The sequence below is a fragment of the Cephus cinctus genome, unplaced genomic scaffold, assembly GCF_000341935.2.
Source record: "Cephus cinctus unplaced genomic scaffold, Ccin1 Ccin1_scaffold0629, whole genome shotgun sequence".
NCBI lineage: Eukaryota > Metazoa > Arthropoda > Insecta > Hymenoptera > Cephidae > Cephus > Cephus cinctus.
The window spans coordinates 222,466-249,918 of record NW_014333270.1 but is presented as its reverse complement, the minus strand read 5'-3'; the positions used below and the strand labels follow the sequence as shown (position 1 = coordinate 249,918).

At 44.7% G+C, this 27,453-nt stretch overlaps 1 protein-coding gene across 7 annotated transcripts in view; it reads left to right on the top strand.

Moving 5' to 3' along the window:
* The window catches only part of LOC107269311 (agrin), a 189,182-nt gene that overhangs the window by 137,798 nt on the left and 23,931 nt on the right, over positions 1–27,453 (top strand). The gene's annotated exons all lie outside the window — the stretch shown is intronic.

Sequence of the window (27,453 nt, the reverse complement as noted above, 5' to 3'; positions counted from 1 at the left end):
GCCCTTTTCCCACAATCTAGAGGAACTCTCGCGCTTCTCTGCAGCTTAGGGATGTATCGGGGTCAAAGATAGCGGCCCAGTCCGAGATGATAAGAGGCGCAAGTCAGCTGTCAATCGTCAGCCAATACGCTCTCTTCGATTCTGTTTGACTAACATTTTTTCGCTTCCACGTGATTAATTTGACAAAGTATGAGGTGTACTACTTTCTAGTACTGATCACGTTTAAAATTACTTGGGGTCAAAGATAGCGGCCCAGTCCGAGATGATAAGAGGCGCAAGTCAGCTGTCAATCGTCAGCCAATACGCTCTCTTCGATTCTGTTTGACTAACATTTTTTCGCTTCCACGTGATTAATTTGACAAAGTATGAGGTGTACTACTTTCTAGTACTGATCACGTTTAAAATTACTTGAAAAAAAAAAAAAAAAAAAAAAACAGAGAAACAAAGTTCTCCTACTTATAAATGTTTAGTTAAAAATGTACTCAAAGCAGTTTCGAGACACAAAATGTCTTTTAGTTTTGTATTTTGTACATGTATAGGTAGCACGGAGTTGCTGAAACTCGAGTTGATACTCATGCTGCCACATTACCTCGTAAGGTTCCTTGTGCGAGTTGGGAGATAAAGTCGACTAAATAGATTCCCCGTTTCCCGTTAATTGGCTTTAATTATCACGAAATGCAAAATGAAGCTACGAGATATAAGATCAATGTGGATTGAATCATTAGCGAAACGAAATCTAATTTTTCCGATGATCCAACAGACGAATGAGTCCTGAAAGTTGATATGAAAAGATAAGATATGGCAAAGTAGAGAAGTCGAAAAATAAGAAAATTTCGTAAAGACCCCTGGCTCCTGGTTGGGCAACGTTATTCACCCTGGTCCCCGACTCCTAACTCTGCGTAGATACCACAAAGACTCGAAGCAGAAGCGCGTGGAAGTGGAAGCCGCCGAGGAGCCTCCCCCAAGAGGCGCAGGGCACCTCGGGGCTCTGTTAAAAGTTTCGGCCCTCACGTAGCAGTAGCGCCCACTCCGAACTTCGACTTGGTCGGAGCTAACGCAAAAAGCCTTATCTCTTATGACCCGAATTTTTTTTATTTTTTTTTGTCTTTTTTTTTTTGCACCAAAGGAGTCGTGCGACGAATCGCGCATGCGCAGAGACCACCTCTCAAGACCGGGCTACTTTAACTCGGAAACTAATTACAGTTGAAGCGTGAGGCAGAAAGTAAGAGACTTTTTCACCTTGGGGCTTCGACAATCTTTTTTTCTCGACCCTTTTACTTCTTCTTTTCTTTTCCACGCCGATCCTAACCTCCACTTAGCCTGAAAGTTTATCCTGCTTCATCCTCGGTTCCACCTCCAGCGTATCCCTTATATTTTTTATCCTTGCTGCAGGAACTATCGATGGAATCTTCAAGGAACCGGAGCCGACCTCGGCAAAAGAACTTCAAGTAATTCTAATTACATTGACGAAATTCGCAGAGAAGCAAGAATGACGAAAGACTCCTCTCGTTAATGTGGAAAGTTGAATACGATCGTCCTATCGTCAACGTCATCCTCTCTCGAGCAAACTTCTTACGTCTGACTTTGATTCATTCTTCCGTATTCGAATGATTCGCGCAAGTGTTGGTGTTGATTTGCCATGAGAATCCCTCCTCGGAGAGATTCTTATCTGATAGGTCGACAGGAAGAATTCGTGGATCGAGGAAGCCGAGGAGGCACAGCGGGTTAGCTTGATAGGGACGGGTGGGTGGTGAAGCAGGCCTAGACAGAGTTTGAAACTTCCTTCGGAACGACACAGGGCCTGAGCGAAGGTTCGGCAAAGGTCGTGAACTGTCGTTAGGAAAGTCAAAGGGGCGAAGACGGGCTGGAAAGATTGGGAAGAATGGAGGAGGATAAAAAAATAGTCTGGGCAGGTAGAACAGGGTGGGAGGGTTCAGGAACGAGGAAGCAGTGAGGGTCGTAGTTCTCAGGGAACAAGCAGCTACGGACCAGACCTAAAATTAGAACTGTAGAAATCGACGCACGTTCCTGAAACAAGCTGGCAAGTAGTGGTGGACTTCCTGCAGTCAGACGTGCCATCGAATAAGTGGCTCTGCAGTGGTAGGAGCTAGGTCAAGCCAGACGTGACCCCGGTGCCATCTTTCCTCGAGCAGCCACGGATTTAAATCCACTGCAAAATAATATATAGTATATAGTATATAGTAAAATACTCCGCTTCGCATTCTTAGCGGTCCACATGGCTCCCATGACTCCTGTACTTCTTTCACACTCCGGCCCTACGATCCCTCCAACTTTTCATTCCCTTATCATGACTTGCGCGACTTTTGAGCCTGGTGAGGTTGGCCAGCTGATTCAAACATTTCCATCCCCCGTTCTCATAGGATTCTCCGGAGATATTCTTCACGTACAATTTTCTACACAAAGTTGCGCCTGTAGATACACATATACGGAGACCTTGAATGTACGTACCCAGGTATATGGAGATTTTTCACTCTTCCTTCGCTTTATAATGTCATTAGCTTCGGTACTATCTTTCATCGGAATTTTCATTTTACCTTCGACCTTTGCACCTTGTATCGACTTCGTGAACGACGCTCGGAACACGCAGCTATTCCGATTGCCTTACCAACCGAGAAGTTGTCGAGCGTGCCTCTGTAAATCTGGTCAATTATTTACGGCGAGTCCTTCGCGAATAAAGTTCAGGTCCAACAATCCCTCTGTTTTCTCTCTCCTTCTTTATATCCTTCCTTCTCCTATGCCTTTCGTATTTCATTCGCCGGCAGTGCTAGAGCAGCAACACTTGCGTCGAGTTTTCCTTATAAATTTTCAAATGCCCATTTCAACCACCTTCCACTCAATCGATCTTAGCATAAAACATGGATAACGCGTTAAAGCATTCTACTTGCCTGATGCATCGATGGGTTTATCGACTCATTCATACATTCGACCGATTGGGTATTATCAATATGGGCCACGTTCTTCTAGGAAGATAGCCGTGCCAGGTCATTTAACATTTATTCTTAATGTTAATTATATCAGAGTTGCGGCGTGGGCCTTCTGTTTGAAACTCAGAAAAGGAAGACTCCTCGAGGACTTGCTTCTATTTAGTTTCTCACTTACTTTTTATACTTTCATTCAATTGCGTTCTTTTCTATTGTCTCTTTACTTTACATTCTTCTCTCGCCCTTTTTATTCCAGCCTCTCTTGCCTCCGTTCAATCTCTCGTAAATTGCGTAACTTTATTCTCATGATCTTCAACGATGCTGGAACCAGGTATGTACACCAGGTATGGCACGTATGACTCACGTATTCTACGGCATACGGCACCCACACTGCGAATACGTTCGAGTTCCCAGAAAATAGTTTGAAATTATTGTGGAAGCGAGTTGCCCATTGACGGCAGCACCGTCGACTTCAGCGCCGACGTTCACGTCGAAGTCGGGAGGAAAGATGACGAGAACGACCAGGACATCGAGCGCAGGAGGCAGTGTGTCGTCGAGTAAGGAGAAATGGGCCGAGCTAAGTCTGACGTAGCTCTTCTCAGTGTATTGTCGTCTTTCGCAAACCGGAAGTCTTGGAGTGACCTACATTGCCCTCATAGTCAGCGTCGTGGCAACGGCAACATCTCTCCGTCAGCACGTGCCAGCATATTTCAGAGGGCCCGTGGGCGCCTCTGGATCTAACGCCGTTGCACCTGCTAGCGTTTCTGTTTACCTCGATATCTATCCTGTTTTCTACCGTCGGATCCTGCGCTATGATACTCAAAAAAAAAAAAAAAACGTTATACAAATATTTGCTTATGTACTTACAAACATCGCTACAGCTTACGAGTCATTTCCATCGCAGAAGTCAAACGTATTGTAACGTGGCATCCGAACGCGACCCCTTACAAGGAGGGCGCCCGTTTTGCCCCAGATTTTTTATAATTTGACGACCCGCTTTGACCCGCCTTCCCCTACATAAATTTATGATTATAACTTTAAACCGAAGTAAGATTTAAAATTACGCTGGCGGCTCAGTGAGTAGAGTGCTGGTACTCGTCACGTCGAGCATCCTAGCACTCGTAGGTTCGAATTCTGCTCACAACACTACAAATAGATATTCTCAACAACCATAAGTGTACGCACGTGCCCATTCGTTAATATGAAATTGAATTTATTTATCCACGTTATCATTATACTGTAGTTGCGTAGTACATCAATTACTATGATTGACGATTACACAAACTATAAATATTTCTGTTTCACTTACTATATATAAATCAATCGTGCCTGAGTTCCATCATGTTTCATAGTTGAAAAATAGCATCCGTAACTATTTCTTTTTCTGAGTGTATCTTATATATTTTTCCTTGTGTCAAGGAAAATTGTCCCATCGATATAGGGAAACTAGTATCCACGTGAAAGGAATATCATGTCCTGAAGCATAAAATCGAAGTCGGAGAGTCTTTACGGGAATGGATAGACGTAACGGTCCTAGTATTTCATGGGTATATTAACTGGGTACAACGGTGAATTCGCACCGGTAAGCGAATCACGTAAACCGGATTCTCCCGATTGAACCAAACTGAATTAAACCAATCTTCGGGGATTTAAATAATTGAAATAAACTACACTCTAGTAGCAGGAATGAAAAGGAAGGTACCCTCTCCCGAAGGTACTCAGGATAGTCGGGAATACTCGGCAGAGGGCTTTAGTCAATATTCAGACGAGATCTCGGACCATTCTTGCATTCTTTTGAAAAGCCAAAGAAGACGGGATTACTTTATCGCACGGCGTCAGAAAGAAACTCTAGGATAGAAAGTCGCCTGTATTTTTCTCTTGCAAATTGCAAGAAGGAAATTGGAGCAAGAGAAAAGCAATGACATTTCGCATCTTCCTTCATCTCTTAACTGTGTGAAAGCTCGCATTCAAAATCGCACTTCTGTTGCACGATCGTTGAAACTATCCCATCTGCATCTCGAAAGCACGACCCCTTTCTTTTCCAAGAAGAACAGAGAAACGGGGGCCAGAGGTATAAAAGATGAAAGAAAGGCTGGCGAGCTTGGATTATATTTATTTTGTTTTATTTATGGCCTGGTGCATCGTAGGCCAAAGCAAAACATAATTAGAAACCAAATAAAAAATTGCACCTGCTGAGAGAAAAATTACGTAGCGAGTGAAACAGCAAAACGCAGTTCTACAGAAGTGTGTGCTAGACAGAACGGCGAAAGAAACATAATCCAGAGAGTGAGAGAGAGAGAGACGAAAAACAAAAAGGCATAACGATTAGACGGGAAGAAGAATCGAAGAGGTCCGCGTAAAACATAAATTACGATCTGTTCCCATTGCTCGTCCCGTAATGGATGCTGACGGTAGGTGGGAGCCTTCTCTCACTGGTAGATCTGGAAACGATAGAAAGACGGGAAAACGAGACGCACCGACATGGAAACGCAACGCGACGAGCAGGATCCTTGGGTTTAATTTTATTTCGCTCCGGGCTGAGAAGAAACCAGATTTGATCTGCTGATGGATATAAATGGCTTGAAATTCCGAGACTTTCCGCGGATAATTCAATTTCGAATCGTCCTTATAGAAAAACTCTCCACGCCAGCCGAAAGTGATAAACGCAAGGATTGATGAATCATAATCTACTTTTCCCAAAGGGACACTTCCCCCGGTCGGACTGACCAGAAGGGTTCAACGTTTGCCCTTCCGTGCCGGCCGACTGCTCCTCCCTTAACAACCTTACAATTTGCTGGGACTTTCTGAAGCTCTTGACTCGAATGATTTCGCGCAGCGAGCAAGACAAAGCTGGCCTAACCCGACCTAACTTGACCTGACTTCCTGAAATGCTTTTGTCTGATTCACATCACCTCTTGTCGCGCTTTTTCCCTCGACTTCAAAGAGAAAGCTGCTAGCCCAAGGGTTGTAACGACGAGTCGATAAAAAATCGCTATTAACTTGTCGCTCCCCGAAGGCCTTCGGGTTTGGCGCGTCTGAAAGAAAAATGGTGAGTGCGCAACGAGCCAGATTCCGAGGGGCTGGGAGAGAAGACTCGGTCTGCTGCGGGAAGGGCGGAGGAGGACAGGATAGGGCTTTGCTCGCAGCGTCGAGCGAACAAGCAAAAACAGGTGAGAACTCCCAAGAAACCTTGGCAACAAAGGCTACAGTTTCCAAAGGTACAAAAACTGCTGTCGCTCTGACACGTAATTATTCCAGGGCTGAGTTTCCCTGGCTCCCCCCGTCCCTGGCACCCTCCTATCCCTTCGCTTTCTCCTCCTCGTACGAAGATCCTCCCGCCGTCTCGCATTCCTCAGGGTCCTCGCGTGTTTCAGCTTTACACTCCGTGGACTCCGACGGAAGAACATCCTCAGCCAGGCTTAAGAAGCCACTTTTCTACAATTATTTTCAGTTCGGATTGCGACACGCAGTGAATCAGTTGTCGACTGAACAAAGTTCGTCGGTCTGCCAAATTTACTTACTTGACTTGCGTGCGTTTATCAACTTTTAATATATTCCGGACATTTGAACGGAAGGCCAGTTCCATGCCTTGGCTTGCGTCGATTTCGTCGTCGGTTATCCTCATATTTCCTTCTTCCGTAGAAATTCACAATCTCCTTCTGTTCGACAAGAAGCCACCATTTTCTATGATTATGCTTGAACTCTGCGAGAGAACTCTTAGTTCACCGGTTTCTGCAGATGCAACTTTCTCGACCATGAAATTGCGCTGTTGTCCTCTGCAATCTTCTTTTTATATTTCACTGTCCACGTTCCTCCCACTCCTCCCACTCCTCCCACTCCTCCTCCCACCTTTTCCGCCTTCTCTACTTTATGAACAACACCCTTTGTAACATATGACGTGAAAGTTTTACCAGTCAGACTTTTCGAGCCTCGGATGCGCGTCCGACGCCTCGTGGTAGTTTGAGCAGCCGGTGCCGAATAGTGGATGCAGCGGGGAATAGGAAAAGCATCGGCAAAGAGCAGAGGAGAGAAGCTTCTTCAAAATGATCCTATGGTTTGCGGTTTGAGCCACTGTGTGATACCACGCTCGAACGGGTGAAGGTCACCACAGCATTTCGTCAAATTACTCGGCGTCAAAGTTCTCTAATAATAAAATCTCGGCGGTCCAAAACGTACAAGAACAGCTGACTCGCCTTCTCCGAAAAGACACGCTGTGACGTCACCTCGTAAAACAGGCAGGTTAAAGGGCAGAAGTCAACGTCCCGAAAGGGCTTCACTATTTATTAAAGAAAGAGTGGATAGTACGTAATGGAATGAGAGTGGAAGCCCCAGCGTCGCCGGAAGCCGGATGTCCATAGTGCCAAACTTTCAGTCGAAACTTTGGAATTAGTCGACAGTAGGTGAGTAGGTACTCACACTTCGAACGGCTCCTCCGTGAGTGGAAGCGAGAGAATGCGGAATAGTAAAAGTGAGAAAAGGAGAGAAATAAATCCTCGAGAGACAGAAGTATCGACCTCCATGTATTCATGAGATCGGACGCTCGATCTGAGAATCGGAGGTACGAAAGAGAACAAAGGAAAGATATGAACAGTTAGAAAGAAGAAACGTGTTCTCCCTTACTGTGAAAAGTTTCTTCCTCTGGCCGCGGCTTCTCGCACGCTCTGTGCTAGTCTCCCTGAATCATCGTGAAGAAGGACGACGAATAGCAGCGCCGGGCGAGAGCTGCTGCCAGCTGTCGAAACTTTTTACGAGGCTGTTACACGTATTAATTATTCCAATGGCCACCAGCCGATTTCGCATTTTACGACGATTTTACAATCGCAACGAATTAAATCCAAGCCGCTATCGGCCTTTTTTTTTAAGTTTCACTTCGACCCGACGCATCCGCTTCCGATATCAACTTGGCAGCCTGAAAGTTCCTCAGAGATTGATTTCTCTTGATTAGAACGATCGAAACGCGCGCAGCAGATGCTAGATGACGCCCGACCGTGCTGCTGGCAAATCCACTTAGTCCGACCGCGGGAGCTGAAAGTTCGTTCCACTACATTATAGGGGTTGAACCTGCGAGCCCGTGAAAGCCGCCATGTTTTCTGGTCAAGCAAAGAAGAATAAAAAAAAAGGTTAAATTTAATGAAAAATGAGAGAAAGGCCTCCTGCAGATCGTATCTTGTTACGGGCGTTACGAATTCATATACGAGCTACTTCACATGGCCGGCCATTATTGACGTTAAATAATGGTGAGCGCGTTATCTCACGTAATTCGCCGCCATAAATATTGATTCCGATGAAAAAGAATATTCCATTTACATGAAGCGACCATTTGTTTGAGCCCTTGTACACAATACGTGCCGATCCCGCGACCAATTTGAATAAACGCTCTGCTAAGCTGCTCTCCTTTGCCGCTGCTTATTTTACATCTCAACGTTTTACAGAGCATGCGTGACACCTGCGGCTGAATACAGAACGACGCCGAGCAGCGTCGTGTTTTTTCTTTTCTTTTTCTTTTCTTTTCTTTTTAGTTAATACCTACTACAATGTAATAGCCGCTATAGCTCTGCCAGCTCTGCCAGCTCTGCCAGCTCTAGCAGCTCTAGCAATTGTACAGAAGGACATTAAGATCGTTAGTAAAGGCACAAAGGCTGTTTTCTTTCTCTTTCCGAATATATCGGTGAAAGCCCACACAACTAATGCGAACGTGCCTTTACAGGCAGGAATAGTAATCCGATGGATTCAGCGTGTTTCACATACGGCACATGTCGCAACAACCGCATAACATGCTTATGTGGAACTCGTGGCAGCCTTTGGGAATTGATGCAACACAACCCCGTTGCTTCTGGGGTCCCACAGGATAGGGGCGGAATTGGAGGAATTCGGTTCTGCCTGGCCCTTCCGGTGGACAATGAAGACCACTGGAATAGGGCTACTGTAGATACTGCCGGAATATGTGGAAAAATCGAGCGTTCAGGCATTATTAAGAATTGTAGGATGTATTCGTACTCGGGTGTCTCGACGGCCGAAGACGCAATTTCATCGTCTCTACCGAGTTTCCTTCTTACGGTCCAGCTCGATTCTTTTGCCAAAGCTCGCAAGGAGGAAGTCCCTCGTACGTGTGCAGAGACACGTGAGAGCGAATCTACAGGGATATACATAGATCCACGGACACACATGTCCACGGGAGAGGAGTCCGCAGGGACGGCGGCCAGTAGAATAATACCTCTTTGCAACGAGCGAATAGTGTCTGTGGCTGCAAATAGGATATCGGGACGCGTTTAGCGGCTACGTGCGCCGCAGGATGTTTGCCCCCGAAACAGGATGTGCTTAATGTCCCGAAAGGCTATCTGTCTCCGTACTGTAGCACAGTGTCCTATGGGCTGTACGCAATAGTGCGGACACGCGTGCTTTCGTGTTCCAGTGTTACAGTGTTACACGTGCGCCTCTCTGCTGTATACGGACCTACCCCTGTTGTTACAATATGGAGCGAGAGGAATGACGATGTCATATCAAATCGCTCGTCCACCCTTTCCGTTAATATACCATTTAACTGTACAGTTCAAGTGTATCAAGTCATTCTATTTGGAGTTTCGCTAAACCGCTCGAGTTCGTAAACCAAGAGTTCATAAAACAGAATTTCATGGTAAAGAGCGAGACTCTTGTAATTTCTTTGAAATAGCAGTAAATAGACCTGTCGAATCTCTCCAGGTAAATGCCAATTATGTCCATTCTATCCAGAAAGCTTCTTGCTCGCGTTACAAATAATTGCACGTGGATTGTGACATAAAGGGGTAGTACGGGTAGTACGTTGAGTGACAGATTATTAGAAGTTGCTGGTTAAAATACCGATGAACGAGCGAATACAAGTTTGTGTAGAGCTTGGAATGCTCTCGAGTGAGGACAAAAGGGTTCGAAGAAATATTAGGATCAATTAATTGGAAAGTAACGAACCCATGAGATTCTCGAAGCTTCTGAAACGTTGGAAAACAACGTCGAATTGAATTCACTCGAGATTCGAGAGTCGTTCGGTTGCTGCTTTATTTGCTTCCGGTTTATCTCCACGGGCAATAATCTCCAGTAGTGTTTCGCAGTTTGCACGCGTACCTGCGCACAAGAAGCACTGTGCTCGCTATAGTACACATATATGTATGCGAGCCGAAGCTGCCTGCAGCATCGCCTCCATCCCTGTGTACTATTGTGTGTCCTCAAACTCTATGGCTGTGTAACTGTCTAATGAACAAACAGTAAGTCCTGCACACAGGAAGTGACGTCACTCATATCCCACCTCCTGCTTTCTTTCTTCTACGCATTATTCTTCCTCGTTCCCGGATACTTTTCGACAATCTCCGGTCTACATTTTTCCTGAGAGCCACTGCCTTGCCCTTCCTGCTTTCCCGTGTCACTATATACATATATACTATATGTATGTCATAGCAAACGCTACAATCCTTCTATACTACAGACCACTAGTGTAGCTGTGCATTTCGACACACCATATCTCCCTTCTCGGAGTCTTTGAAGGTTTTGACAATCTCGCCAGCAACGAGTTTGTCATAATTACGTTAGCAGCCATCCAAAGTCGATTCGTTTTAATGAAACTAGACCGTCCATTTAATTCCGTTGCGCGTTGCGCGTTTCGCGTTTCGCGTTTCGCGTTGCTCGTCCGAACCCTTTGATATTCGAAAAGGATGGATGCTCGTTCGTTTGCTCAGGGCTTAAGCTCTCGGCCATCCGTTGCCAGAAGGCTACGCAAAGGGCCAACTTGCCTTTCCGTTTTTCGGACTCTAACTTGGCCGGGTTACCACGTAAGTGCGGTTCACTCGTGGAGGACCACTAATATTTTATTAAATTCTAATCAGTCCTAACGAAGGGCTTTCGCCGGTGAATATCATTTATGCACGCTTGGGGCCCAAGAGTTTCGTTAGCGCACATTCTGCCCCCAGGATAATTTCCGGTGACTGTCACGTGTCAACCACATATCTAAGGGAAAACTTTTGAGTTTTTCTGAATTAAATATTCTCAGGCAATATTGATGACGCTGATCCAACACAAATTCTTGAAGTCGAAATGGATCTGTACCACAGAGTCTGGAAGAATATAGAAGCGCGAGAAGAAGAAGAAGCCAAATTATACGACTCTCTCACCACTAATCGGTATTTTCAATTTCGTGCGCAATCTGAACATTATTTGTAGCTACTTGTCCATCCTTAAAGTCCAATGCACGCCCGATCCCTTTGCAATTCCCTCTTTCATCGATCCAACAGTCCTCCTCACTCTTATCTCTACTTCCGACCTGAGTTCCACTCGGGGAGATTGTCCTTCTGTAGCTTAGCATTTACGAAAACTCCCGGAATCTGAAATAGAATTCAGAGAAATGTCTCTTTCGCGGAAGAAGACAAGATTGAAGATTTCGCTGGTCGCGAAAGCAGATGAATAAGATGACGATGAAACCGCGCCAGAAGGAGTGATAGTTGCATGCAGATGTAGATAGTTTGTCAGTGAAGCAACGAAGCAACGAAGCAACGAATCAGACGCAACTCGCGCGGAATATAGTGGGACGAAGACGAAACGAGTAGGCGAAGTATAGGAGAGCGAGATTCGCAGGACAGGCCACTAAATTTCCCGTCCAATTTCGACGTACATGGCTTGAGCAGTGTTGCTGTTGCTGCCTGCTAGTGGTTCTGCTTGTGGGAATGTTCAGGCTTCAGCCAGTCCAGTTTACCAAAATGCTCTGGTTTAGACGGTTCGGCGGAACCGAAGCCATCGTTTCCGGAAAGCTCCCTCCCACCCGTGCCTAATGGCTATATTGCCTATTGCCTATTGCCTATTGCCTATCGCCCGTCGCCTATCGCTGAGAGACTACCGTGTGTCCGCAATGCAATCTAGCTATCATGTGACTACGGGCAGATCTCTATGCGTGTCCCATGTTTGAATCTACACATGCAGGATGGATAACAGGTCACTGCCTGGTAACAACGATTAACTCCGGATTCAGTGAGTTAACTGACTCCGAAGCATCCCTTCCACGATCCACAAATGTCGATCGTTTGATTTATCCTTGGTTCTCCTTTACGCCTCGTTCGCGAATGATGCGCGCGGACGTTTCCCCGCGAAATGATCGATTAAAAAAGCAGATTCCTTCTTTGACGTCTCTCCCAATGAATTCTGCGTGGTCTATTCCGAGGGTCAAAAGAAATCATTTTATTGGCAATCATAGAGTTCATTACTGATCAAGACTGCAATCTAGATTAACGTCAGATCTCACATATCTGTAGACATACTTACCTGTTGAGGTTCTAAATATACAAGTGGGATAACAAGAACGCCTCTCATCTTTCGAGATATGGTATAAGATGTTATAGGGGAAATATAATTGTACTAGGAAAAGGTATACGTATTATATGGCTATTGAGTTATGTTTAAGGGCTGCTTGGAAATTGACGTTAGAGCGAAGGGTATCTTTACGAGGAACATAATATCTTTATGGGAAATGTTGAGGTTTTCACCATGAAAGAAGAGTCTCTGTGCTAAGGAGCGACTGCGGCATATTCGACTAGAACTATATACCACATCGAAAAAAGTAACTGGAAGAAAACATTTCACTTCGTCAGACCAAACAGAACAATCGAAATTTAAAGAGTAGCGTCAAGTTACTTATGAAGCCTCCTTTGTGTTATTTTACAACGGTAACCAAAGCATCAATTGTGGCAAATTGCGGTTCACTATTTTGCAAGATGATAATATTATTATCCGGTTAGCGTGAGCATCATAGTTAAAGGATTCTTTGCTCGCACGAGTAAAGGTGTAATAGTAATAATAAAGCTAAGAATAATAATATCAATAATAAGAGGAAGATCGATAACGGAGAGGAGTAGTCAGTAATTTGGCACAGCCATCGTAGCTGTAACGCCAGTACCTCAAATGGAATACGAACAAATGCTTTGACAGTTTCCATCCAAGTTCTGCAGTCCCGATTTCAAAGGTAAATAATCGAATGAGGAGGTTTTCCCGTGCCCGGCACGTATCGGACTCGAAATCGAATTGGACTTGTTATCGATTCCCAATCGATCTCCCCTCACGTGCTATATCGAAAGGGACGCTACTGGAACTCTCACGCGGCGCTGTCTGTGGACAGTTACTGGGTACAGTCCAAGGGGCCTTAAATCTCCACTCTCTCAACGGATCCCTAACGCCCAACCTTACCTGCAACCACTCGAACGGAGAGACTGCATCTATATACGCTGATACTTTACGGCTCCTTTTAAATATGGATTGCGGGACACTCGTAGATTTTTCGCTGAATGGATGTTAAGCAGGGCGCATGCCGTACCGAGTGGTTTACCCGTTTTAATAAAATAATGAAGATCAGAATGATGCCTTACGTAACCAACTAGACCTACCAAACTATCAAGCGGTTTTATCTGATGTCGAAAATCTTTCCATGGCTTGGGTGCACGGTTCTTTTCGTTTCAATGGCAATCGCAATTTTTAATACGATAGAGACTCTACATTAATATACGCACGTGTCGCGAGTATTTTGGGAGTGAAGTTCAATTATTCATTACACATTTTGACTGAGCTTTGATATCGCTCGTAGATCATCGCTGACCGATCTTATCCGTGTAATGTAAAGCTCTCTACGTCACAGCGCCGCCGTCGGTTTCCACAGCACGCTATGCATAAATTTAGGATACGCGGAAAGAGAAGCGCGCATGCGCGAGCGTCACTCTACACGTACAGAGACATACGTACGTACGCACGGTCAAACGCTGGATAGTCGTGCATACATGCCATGCGTGTACTATGGGTACTGGCACAGGGATAAATTCAATGCCTCGACCGTAGCTGCCTACGAGGACGGTAAATCATAGTTTTAACGGGGAATCGATATGATTTAGAGGGAGATTCGGACGAGATAGAAGGTGCTCTCCCTTCACGGCCTACGGCTAGGCAAGTCATCTGTTTGTACATATAGCGTGTGTGCATATATATAGATTGTAGATATATATATATATATATATATATATATATATATATATATACACGTATGCTACGTGAAGATATGCGTGTCTAAGATCGTACAACGAATATCACTTGCGAATTTCTTTCCCTTTCTGAGACGTCGCGGCAGTGACAAACATGGCGACACTTGCACGAAGGTCTATTGGAAAGAAGCAACACACTCTCGGGCTTCCTGGCACATAGACACACAGGTGTACGAGATGCGTGGAAAGTGACACGCAACGTTCCTCGGGAAATAAAACGGCGAGCATGAGTGACAAGTCGAGGAACGTCAGGAGGCAAGCCCAGGGAATGCGAAGCCCAGTACTGTAGGCCCTAGGCAACCACCTCCGCTCGGTGGCTCCAGCGTCGGATTTAAGCGCGATGCATCTACTAGCTCAAACTTTTCCCAGAAGAGAGGACGACGATTGTGAGTGACGTTAAGCCTCGAAACAAGCCCTCGAAAACTTTGGCTGTGGCGCGCATAAAGCTTACCCGGTTGCCTGAATGAGGCGGCGCCACTATCGCTCAAGGACGTAATTGAAAATATATCCTTGACGGAATTTACTCAAGTTCCGAAAAGCTGCACCAAGGTACCTGCTACCGGCAAGCTGATGGGAACTAAAGTCTTTTCGAACATCATCACAGGAAGCTACGAAGGGCCCACTCGAATTCTTTGCTATACTTACATATAAATGCCGGTATCTGTAGACACATACTATATATAGAGATATATTTACGCATACGTAAGGCCACTCAGTGGCTGTACGGGAGAGAGAGAGAGAGAGATATCAAGCGATCCCTAATTTAGATTTACAAGCTGTAGCTCCACTGTGGCATTGAATCTGGCAATGGCGGAGCCCTTTTCCGAGAAGCAGAAACTCTTATCCGATCGATTATAGCGGTTCCGCTGCATCTCATTAATTTACCCCTCTCCGCCTGCGTTTAACATATCTGACGTATCTGACGTGTATCTAACGTGTATCAGTCTTTTTCGCGTTTCTGACATCGGCATGATGAATCTTTTCTGTAGCTAAAAGCCACGATCAAGCGTTGAACTATTGTACGAATACTAATAAAAAAAAAAGGAGCTTGATCCCAGGACAGAAAGAACTTGAAGGCGCACCACAATCGAAGGGGGACAGTTTTATAATAGGAAAGGCTAATTGTAATAGAACACGTACCCGTCGACATTATAATGTGAGACGCATAGGTTGGCCTGCGTGGTTTGAAATTTCACAAATAGCTTCGGATTTCGAGAGACAGGCATTGAATAAGTCTTTAATGGAAAAACCGGCAGAGTCGGGTAAATAAACGTGATACGACCAACAGCAGAATAATAATATAATAAATGGAGTGCACTACGGGAGACTCCATTTAACCGTTTAATATTGATATAATTTTTGCTGCAGAACGTTGGTACCACTGAAATGTTATAAATAAGCAACTTTGCTCGATATCAGTAATTTTAATGCAATTCTTCAAATATTTCGTTCTTATTGATACTGTTAGACGACTCCTCTGCTGGTCGCACAGGCTGGGCAATTGTTGTTCCTGCTGGAATTTCGCCGCTTTCCATTCGTCGACTGTTCTTAGCTTGCACATACATATATGTATACGTAGCCTACTGCCTCTGTAAAGTTCTAATCCCACTCCTGGCAGTGTGATTTAGACAAGGGCGCAGGATGAAAGTTTCAAGAGAACTTTCAGCGAACTTTCAGAATGAGTCACTTTGAATCGCCAGTGCTTTTGTGTTACTTGAGTCCTGCGTAACGGAGGGCTTTAACCTTGATGCCTCTTCGGCCTTTACTACTCCACTTGTACCGAGCTTAACATTTTTCCTTTTCATTATTTTCCTGTAAATCGCGTGAATTCGCACACGTCGCACGCGGGTTTCGATGAAATTAAGCATCGCCAAATTATGCAATGATCGATAATTTCGAGTCAAAGCCAAAAAAGAAAGAAGCCTTTTCGTGTTGCTACTCGAGGAGGCTGCGAAGAATTCGTCCGGTCCTTCCATCGCTCCATCGCGATGCCGCAGCGTTGTGAATAGTGAAAGGAGCGTTCAGAACAGCCGAACATTCTACTAATCTTGGTATCAACGAGAGATATGCCAAAACTCAAAGTTTTCGCTGGAGAACAGGAGTTGAAACTGGCAAGAGTGCTTAGCGGATTACCATATGAAAGGATCAGGGGGTGGATAAGGACGGCTGGTTAAAAGCGAGAAAGAAAGTTGAAAAGGTAATGACACCCACACAAAGGATAAGGTGCGGTAAGTACATCCACGAGTAACGTTCGTAACCTGGAAGTTCTTTCTGAACAGGATCATAAACGTGAAAGACAATTGTCTCTAGAGAGCATCCAAGTGTCTTATAGCTTTCTGTGGGAAAAGAATTTTATCCGAATTTTTCATAAATATAGTTAAAGAGACCAAAGAGATTGACTAAAAAACGCAGCGGAATATTATATGCATAGATGCATATTTGTAAAACGTAGATCGAAACGTACATACATATAAAAAGACATCCCAAGTGGAATAATTTTATATGTAAATTATATGGATCATATTGTATGTGCCATAGATGGTTTTGGACAAATACAAGCCATACGTGGTGCTCATAATTAAATAGCGCGTAAGAAATATTGAATCGGCGGAAACGTAAAAGGACTTTTAGTCCATTCTATACATTCTATTGGCAACAGCGTATCGCTCTATTATGTAAAACGCAAACAAAATTATTAAGTTCCATAACTTTTCCTTCAATATTTAATACTTTAATTGCATATATACAATAAGTAGGACGAACAGGAATCACGTGATCATCAAATTCAGTTCAGGAAAGAAGTTCGATTGCAGAAAGTTGACGCTAGACTTATCGACAATAGTCTACGCAACAAATTACAGGAAATGAAATTAAAGAAATAATTAAATTATTTATTCAATGTGCATCAACTAGCGCATTTATCTGAATATCTTCGATTGTGAGAATCCATACATACATATAATATATCAATATGAGTATAATAATTTTGTTTGTGTTGTACATAATACAGTGATATGTGGTTGATAGTAAAATCTGTAGAGGGCACTTGAAGCCCGCTAACGTTTCAATCGATTCAATATTTCTTATGTATTATTTTAATTATTATTATTATAATATACGAGCCCTTATATGAATTATATCTGGATTTTATACGTATGTCTAAAATTGTGTATGATACATATATTTTCCATATAAAATTTGTCCCGTGATATACTTGTGATTTGAATGTTTAAATGCAGATACCACCTGCAAGTAGATATTCGTATATTTTTAATATCTATGAACACTGAATAGATATGATATGTGTGCGTAGAGTCTATAACGCATAGAAAAAGAATCGAATGGGAATGAAAAGAAATTGAGAGAAAACAGTAAAGGAAAAATCAAGATAAGCCACATACCACATATACATCATGCAGAAGCATACGGACACACGTGCGCGACGAAGCTATTTATTTAGAGTGAACGAGGGGGAGAGAGAGAGAGAGAGAGAGAGAGAGAGAGAGAAATGTAAAACGGAACGAGAGGACGGTAGAAAATAAATTTAAAAGAAGAAGCACAAAGGTTTGAGCAAGTGGCGAAGGGGAAGGCGTACACACATTGGCACGTGCATCCATCACAGGTCAGGGGGGAAGGACGCAGGCACGCAGGCACGCAGGCACGCACACCGATGCACGCCACGCAGCTACGTGCGCGTGAACGAGTCAAGTTCCCGAAGCCATTGAGGTGGAATGCAGCCCAGCGGCATATCATAGGCAGCTCTATTCTGTTTTCTCTCGAAAAATCAATATCGGAGGTCGCAGCGCCTCTCGGGGGCGGTTCGCAAAGACAAATCTCAGTGTCTCGAAAATCCGGGCAGCGCCAACCCCCCGGCGTCCCGGCAAAACCTCCGAAAATCTTCCGCGAACTTCCAGAACGCTGAAACGGTTTTTGCCGTTGGCGCCAGCAAAAAAGTGCTCACCGGGATTAAGTGAAAGTACGGGCAAAGTGTCTCGAGTGAAAGCCAGCGGGACGAGCTCGGCCGCCATTTTGAAACGGCGAACTAGCTCGCGCAGCCTCGTGCGACCTCGTGTCACGTGTCACTTGTGATTTTAATTTTTTTCCTCAACCCCTCGTCGTGTCTCCCGCTTTTCGTTGACCAGATCGCGCAGTGGCCGATTCACGCTGCTACTCGGCTCCATTTCATCTTTGAACTTTTCGAAAAGCCACTTCTTTTCTCCTAGGTCTTTTAATATCGCCTCAAGGGAGGTTTCGCATGCAGAACTACTGTCCCTTGCAGGGTTTATCCTACGATCGAGTCAGGTGAATCTTTGCTTTTCGAGTCGTCGAGCTTTCATGTGATCGGCAGTTAAACAAAAGAGAGAAGAAAACGAAATGAGGTGGAACGTCGTTACAGGGAGAAAAACAGATTGTATGGCCAACAGTAGATATCAGTGTAAGACATCTGAGGATGCATGTCAATGTCCCGCAGAGATTGATCATTGGCTGGATAATTGGCGCGGCAAAGCTCGGATGAACCGTCAGTGTCGTTCAATGTCTTTTAATCGAAACCACGTAGAGATTCAGGATCGACGTTTCAATCTTTGCAATTTTTTTTGCAGACTGTTTATCGTGTTACGCAAAATAATTGAACGTGTCGCTACATATGCGTGCCAAAGGTCGACTGTTGACGCAGAAACGGTAGGATAGGGTCAAAGGGGGGCGGGAGAGGTTCGACGAGGGCTCAAATGAATGGTGAGGTGTCGGCGTTGGCGTACGACAAATATTTGTGCAGCGAGCGACGTGATTTATTCTAATTCTAATATACATATAGCGACTAAGCGATGCGTGGATGGAAGAAAAACTGTTTGAAAAATGGAAACGGAGGAAAAAGAGCAAATTTAACGGTGGAAACGGCGACCTTCGACTCTGACATCCCTTTTTTCTTGTAGGGCAAAAGCAATGCGTGTAAATACTTTTACCTACAGATACACGTAATTATAGATGTTTTGCCTACGGATAACTTGACTATTAACACCTATTGGAGTTCGCTATAAGTAAAATAAAGGCGATTCGAGCTGCACCTTTCGAGAAACAAACAATTCTATCTATCTTCTATAACAACAGGGAAAACGTAAGTCGTACGTTTTCGCGTGATTGTTAATGGCGTCGCAGACGTCGACGACCAACGGCTAAGGGCTGTTTCGCGAAGGATCCAATACCACTGAGAGTAGTTTGAAAATTCAAAATAATGTTACACAGCAAGCATACCAGCAATTTCTCAAGCATGTGCCACTGGTCAAAGCTTTGAGTTCTCGGTTGCTGCTCGTGAAGGCACAAGAGTAAGAGAAAAATGAAAGAGCACACTGGCGACGCAGTTAGACGCGTGCAACATTTAACCAGAGAATTGGAAGGAACTGCACTCGCCGTTTTTCACCTCTGCGATCTGTTTGCATTGGAAGTTCACGTAGCTTGATTCTGTCTCGCAGAAGTGCACGTCAGGACCAAACAGCCTCCCCCAAAACGAAATAGAGAAATAAAACTATAAAGTATTTTGCTTGCTTCGCTTGCGGTCTGAACCTCTAAAGTCTAAAAGAAAAAGAATAGTTTTACTCGAGCTTTATGGAAACTATAAAAACGGTGGAAATAGGAGCACAGTTTATACAATAGGCAATATAAGGCGTATACTTGTACATATGTGTTTATACATGTATCTGTATGTGCATGGGATACGTGTATGTACATACGCATCACATGTACCGAAATCTACGACGTATACATAGTATACTACTCGGAAACAAGATGCCGGAAGATGGGAATTCAGATAACCCATAAATAAAAAAGACCATCCGATATACCTATACACATATTCTTTCATGTACACAAAAGAAGGTGCACATACAGATATTTACGGGGCACGCGGAAGTAAGGGAAAATAATCCCCTTATACAAGGAAATAGATACTGGAAACTGGATACAAAAAATATCAGGCTACAATCTCGACATTCGCTCGGACTCTTTTGACCAAATTTACTGTTTATACGCGTTTAACGTTTAACGCTTGACGTTGGACGTTATTACACTAGTTTCGTATTCCGAATCCTCTAATAGAGTGTATCTGGACCTGGAGATCATTCCCCCCCTCACGGCAGGACAATCAAATGAGACTCAGGTGAATCAAACGAGGAACCCTGCAATTCCTCATCCCTCTCTTTTCTCTCGGATTTATCTGCATCATGTTGCGCAAGGCTTTTCTGCGAAATCCTGCCCCTGCGAATATCATCTGAGCCAATGTCCATTGATGCACGCGCACACATTGCCAGTTCCTTTACGTAACTGGCACGTTTGTATCCGTCCAGGTGCGCGTCTGGAAGACGCAGAGAGGGAAAAGGGAGAATAACTGTACGCGTCTGTGTGCCTAAAGAAAGGGACAGCACGGTGTATTCGCGGGAAGAATAGAAAGAAATAACGAATGAAAAGAGCGTAGCGACGCACGTGCGTATCTCGACCGAAGGGACTAGGAGGTAAAAAAGCAATACGTTATAATCGCTGCCAGTTCATCATGGAGTTTACGCTAAATCACTCAGTTCATTCCACTTGATAACTCAAGTGGAGATCGCGTGTCCCTCGGCTCCAGGGGATGCTGTGATTCTCGCTTCTCGTTCAACCCTGTTTCGCTATCCCGTTTCACCGTCCAATCCTAAGAGGCAATTTTTCTTTTTTTTTTTATCGCCCCTCCAATAATTCCCAAAGTTTCCTTGCGATTCTGCATAGGAAACTTTTCCTTCTCCTTCGACTCGAACTCGGTTTCCTCACGGCTATCCCGTTTTTTCTCAAATAACTGTAACGTCGATCCATGATTAGTCGGAAAGTAATAATTGCCAGTAAAAATTATAAAATGCCCGTGAGTCGTCAATATCGAGACTCAGGAGTTCCTGATATCATGTAAATATTGCTTAGCCGAGCGTAATATTACTCTGATATAAACACAGGTGTGCTTTATAGGCCTGCACGCGTAAAAGTGGACGCGTCGAAAGTGGAAGGTGTGGTAGAAACAAACGGAAACTGTAATTTCGCATAACGTGACGGTAAAGCATTACAAGCCCTACAGTCAATACGGGGCTTTCGCTGTAACGTAATTAATGAGATATTAATCCAATCCGATATGGGTAGGTTGGTGCGCGCGCGCGCGCGCACACACTCGCACACACATCTGCACTCTTCCTTCTCTGCGCCAGTCAATTTGCCTAATAGCCGATTAAAACCGCGCAAGAGAAAAGGGATCGATAAGGTTGCACGATCTCTTCTTCCCTCGGTGAACAGACGATACGGACGTTGCTGCTTCTGCCTGTTCAAGACGGCGACAAAGGCGCCAGGAATAGAATCACGCTTCAGGGACATTTTCATCCCACGGCCAGGGTAGATACTAACAATTAGTATGCAGATGAAAAATGCAGCACTCTCTGCTTTGGCTTTGGGGATTTTCTTGCGTCTGAACTGGCCCAGACGAATCACTGTCTGGCGCAACAAACGAGCTCCGCATTATTCCCTACCGACGGTCCGCATTTCCCTCGCGTGTGTCCGGACACCCTTGTTTCTACTATTTTCTTTTTCCTCCGGCCAAGGGACGACTCGTTGTTTTCCGTTCGACCTGAGTCAACTGTGTCGTGACCTTATCCTCCTTTTTACATCTATTCTCGAAACAGTTACCAGCCCCTTTCCTTTAGGAATCAAACAATACTACAACGGATTTAGATTAAATTACGTGATTTCCGCGACATTTCTCAATACATTGTTTCAGTCCAGTAACGACCCAGCTCCTTCCGTCAGATTGTTTCGAAAACGGATGCTAATCCCTTTTTACTAGAGATTTATCAAAACAGCACGATGGATCCAGAGTTTGCAAATTTGCTCTCATTAATCTCCGCAAAAAGCATTTAGCTAATACTTCCTTCGAAATTATTCTTCAAAAGAAAGCACGACCATAGATCCGCAGGATCCAGAGTAGTGAATATACTCAGAAGCAAAGCACGTAATGGCAGAAAATGCTTTTCGATGGCTCCAACAGGTCTTGGCTCTTTTTTCTTCAGAACATTTCTCATTTGCGATGAGGGAGGGAGTCAGGGTGGCACGAAAGTTTACCGAGTCACTCGGTTGGGGGCGCTTCGTGAAATTAGCATAGAGATAGTGTGTAGAGTCAGTGAGTAGGTTAGGCGCGCAGCAGCAGCTATGCCGGCGAACATGCCGGAACGCTTTTCACGCCGGCCAGATAAAGGAGTTAAAGCCGAGATAAGTAGAACGAGTCAGCCCGACGGTCAGCCGCGATAGGTAGCCGATGCCAGCACGTGTTAGGCAGCCAGTAACCAGACAAAACCGGCGGAGCTACGAGCAGAGAGCCGAGATAAGTAGTAGTCGGAAGCAGAGTGCCGCGACAGCTGTAGACACAAATGATACAGCCACTAAACCTCGACAACTTGTTGAGGTCAAACACGCCATTATGTCATTATCCCATTGAACTGCACGAAATTTCTCTCGGACTCACCCTCCCTACTTCGTTCCCACCATTCGTCCATAGGAACTTCCGAAACAGCAACTTACCCATCCACCGGCACGACTTACGACTTTGCGTCATCGCTACACACACACACAATCGGCCCACATAATTGGAACTTCTTTCGCGTGTTAGCTTGAAATTCCTTGAAGCACCAAGCTTAACTCGTCGTTTGATATAAAATATTCACCAAGGCACACAATCGTTATGGGAAGCAGCATGGATACATAAAACGTCGGCTGAATATTGGGGAATTCATTTGATTTCGTTTTATTTCAAATTACTCGTTGCTCCCGCTACCGGGAAAATGCACTGAAATCGTGGAGAAATCGTAATTGGCGATGACAGACGACAATTTCGAAAACAACTGCAGACGAATGGTAGCCCTGGTGGGCGTAGTAATTAGGCTCGGATAACCGAAGCTCTTGAAGCTCTTAGAGTGATCTGCCACCAGGCTGGAGGCTCCCGTGCGCTGGTGCATTGTTGAAGCTCACCCTGAAAGGAGGGTGGAGAAAAGTCTATTGTCTCGTCGGAATTGATTAGCCCTTTGATCCCTTAATGACCGTCAATCCACTAGTTCTCCACCCTCGATGAAGATGTCGAACGCGGTATACGCGTGCCAGGATCGATAAGAAGGGGTTTCCTGATTTCCTGCAGAAAGGATTGACATGACATTCGTGACGGCAGGAAGACCGTGTCTCCACAAAAATCGATAAGCTCACCCCCCGAGAGTGCTTTTTATATCCTAGTAATTCGCTAGAAATAATAAAGAAAGCTTTCCGACAGCTTTTGACAAACCGGTTGTTATTTTATTCATTAATGGGGACATAAAAGACATCCAAATTTTGAGGCCGGCATGCTTTCAAATCCAAAGGACGCGTGGCCGACAGAAGGAAACCGCCGCTGGATAAAAGACGCACTAGAAGTTTTCTCTTTTTTACGCAATTTCCGAGCCAGAACTGGTTCTTCGAAGTATTTTTGGACGTCGTAAATGTATACGTGATCGATCTCGTATGCTGGGTTACGTGCGTGGCCTGGTGTATGAGAGCCGATGGAAAAAAAGGAGAGGGGTGGCGGAGATCACCCTCATCACGAGACATAACGACGGTTTTACCCCGTTGCGGTTAATCATTCGCAAATAGAGCAGCCCAGCCGTAAACCACAGTTGAACCGTACGACAGGCCAACACGAAATTAACAAATTTCACTGGACAAGTCGGCGTCGTCCCCGTTCCTGTTCCCGTCCCGATTCTCCGATGACCATCGGACGCATAATTAGACCGGCCACCCAAGCCACCCACCCACCCACCTATCTACCTACCTTTCTACAAACCTACCTATCCCGAGGCTACTAGGAACCACCTTGTCAACCCTCGTCTCGCAACTGGTGAGACTCATTTGCCTCTATGCGTACAGTTTATGCCTAATGAGGCTCATTTGACACGGCCTTCCCTGGAAGGACATACATATTCCCAAGGTCCTTCTCAAAATCCCTTTGGTTTTCCACTGAAGTCTGGCGGGTACCTCAGCAGTGGCTCCTTCGTACTTGGCTGCGTTTAAAAATGAAGAGCTCCATTGTATCTCAATTTTGATATCGTAATGAGCTGCTTGACCAAACTTTAAAAAGTCCCCTCAGCAAGGGTAAATCCAACACCAGGGAGTAGTAGTAGCTAACCTTCTGTACCGTCGGGGTGCCAATAAATTGAGTCAACCTCCGCAGCTTTCGGAGCTTTCCCAGCTCTCCCAGATTTCCTGGCTATATCGTTTAGTCGACGTCCCAATGACCAGAATCAACCGCATCGTTTGCTCGACCGCCGTGACTGACCGATCGAACGATCAAGCGGTCGAATGATTCAAGGCTTCAAGCCCCCAAAATTCAAGACCTCTCAAAGCCGACCCCTGGTGACACAAGCAGTATTTTCATCCAGCAAACCATACCTTACTCTGAAGTACGTGAAAGAATAGACACGTGTGTACGCAACGAGTACGTATACCGACGTGTAGTGAACTTTGGACGAAAGAGAAAGAGAGAGAGGAGGTATGAAAGGTCACCTAGCAGCAGCAGCAGCAGCATCCACGTTTACGTGGATAGCTGATTTTGACAACATCCTGTACACTACAAGCTCCGAAGCCTGGAGTTTCCTCGTGAAAAAGCTCGCGCGACTAGCTATTCGCTTTTGGCGAATAGCTCGTAAATTATACGCAGTAACCGAAGCGTTGGAATTGGTCGGACGTACCCTGTAAAAACCCTGTTAAATGGAGTATTAATTGCGAGATAACGAGACGCGTCGGGAGTCCTCGTGATGTGGGGAGTTTAACTGGGCTTGGATACTGATTTTCGAATACGCTTTTTACGAGAGTCACCGATACTAAAAGCGCTCCTAAAACCTGGGAATGAATTTTTATAGTGTAGTCCAATGCATCACTGGCTAATCAGCAGAACTTTTTTCTGTTCGATGAAAAACGGCGCATGATCGGTCAAGAATCACTGGATTGCGATCGGGTGCGATAGGTGTGCCTAATGTGATCCAGGATTGAATTCGTGGATTTTCCAAATACTGGAATGAAAGGTCCTGATCCGCTGAACCGAACCGTCAGTGGTAGTCTAGAACTGGCGGTAAGTGTGGCGAAGGGCGAAGGGCAAAGGTAAGCGGGTGAGCGGCGACGGTTTATGGGATGCTTGTAAAACACACCGGGTGAGAGTTGCTGGGTGTTTGGGGAATGCAATTCAGAGAAACGGACTGGGACGAAACAGGGAGCACTTTGAAACCAATTCCCGACCCTTTATGGACGCTGATAGGTTCACGACGCTTTCGAGTATTCTCTTTTCTTTTTATCTGCATCGCCTTCCAGATTCTCTACTTATCGCGCTTCACCTATTTTCCCTTTTGCGTAGCTTGTAGTGATATAGTGTAGTAGAGAGTAACGAGTAGTACATGCGTGCGTATACATCAAAGAATTTGTTTGTGTGCAGTTATGGGTGAGCGTAAAATAAAAAAAAATGTCAAACTCAGAAACAATTAGTTTCGTATTCAGAATCGATTTCACTTGAAAACTAAGGCTGACTGTGTAATTCCGAAGGGTAGTCCGGTGGTGGGCCATTTAATGGTTACGTCTGACCGCTAATCTACCTTACCAGTGGCTCTGTCCTGTAAAGGCGGGGTTAGCCCTCTGTCCTCTCGCCGCCCCCGATTCAGCGGCGGCTACTAATTATTCTTTCGCCTGACCAAACCGTTTATAGCTCGGCCGACCGAGTGCGTTTACTTCCTAAATGTCTTCCAAGATTATCCTCCTGCTCCAATGATTAACCTCCTGCACACTTAATAGCGTGATTACGGCCGTTTCTTCCCTTCGTCCTTTTCCCTCCTCTCAACACTCGCTACATTCTCGACTTCCTCGCGGCACTCGTTTAGTTTCCCTTCCAAGTGTCCTTCGTAAGTATATACCTTTTGCGAGTAATATTTATCTTCAATTATTTGTCTTTCTCCGTCGTCTCGCCGACAGTAATACAAAGAAAATTATATGTAAACGTGTTGGCAGCTCCGATAGAGAAGAGGGGGTACAGCTACCAAGAGAGAGCTTATTATTGCGGAGTTTTTCTTCGGCTGGCGAACGCGAAGTTGTAAGTCTCGTTAGAGAAAGTTCTTAAAAGGGAACGATCAAATGAAAAGTTCAGTCGCTCCAGTCGCTCCCTCGATCTGTCATTACCCTTTATCTGTCGCGCGTCAACTTCGACTTCTTCTCATTCTTTTGCCAGTCCTCTCTTAGCGGCCATCGTCATTCTACAGATTATTGATGCTGCACCGGTTTCGTCGTTAGGGCAGAATTAGGAAGTACGATGTTTCAAGGACATTTGAAAGCTCGACTTTCGTATCTTTTTTTAAATTTCAAAAATCTACAAAAATTCCACGGCCCAACTTATTTGAACTTTTCGAACGATTGGCATTTAGGTTTATCGATTGGCGCGAGTCTCGTAAACTGTCGAACGTTATTATTACTTTATTTCCTTCTACCACTGCGCTCATTTTATTCCAGAACGGGAGACTCGCAAAGGCACGTTGGCAAAGTAGGAGAAATGAAAATGTATCTGGTTCTGCTATTCTGTACGACTCTAACGATATCGCGATGCTGCTACATTTTTCCCAAAGGTACTTTCATCTATATAGGTATACGAGCATCATAGCTGTAGAAGTTATAGCTGTAGAGTATATATATGTTGTAGTTAACCGTGTATCAATATAACGATTTTGACGTCACAGTATATAAGCAACTTGTACATCAAGATTCCAGGTAGATCGAAAGGAAAGCAAAGAGTGAAGGAAAAGCTGATGTAGACTTTCCTCGTGAAATAATTAAATTTTGTTTAGTTGGTCTTCGTACGCGCACGATGTTCTTGCACACATTATAAGTGAATATACATTAGGTCGATTTCGAAGCGCCTTTCCCACCTGGTTCACGTCCTACAGTTGTACGTTTTTTTCCAAGTTGATCGTCTTCTGTTTAATATAGCGACTGTGACAGAACGAAAGCATACTACCACTTTGTCACTGTTAATGGCGCGTATTGATATCGCCACCGCGCCCATCCTGATATCGATAGGTTCCATATTGACTGAAGAAAAAGTTGTACGAATAAACTCGACGCGCGTGCAACTAGAGTTTCGTATTTTGCAATATAGATTAGTTGATCGTAGACAAACATGGAAGAAGAAGCAAAGAGCCAAAAAGAAAGGAGAGTGTGAGATAAATGCAAAGCGTGTAAAGTACAGGCAAAAGAAAAAAAATGTACAGGAAAAGGTGCTTAAGGGAAAAATAATAACTTTTCGTTACCGGTACGGTACAGCTACACGCGCGCGCGCGTATATGTGCGTGTGTTTTTGTCTTTGCCTCCTCCATTTATTCTCCTTCGCTCTCAGCCGTTTTTTTTTTTTTTTTTTTTTTTTTGTT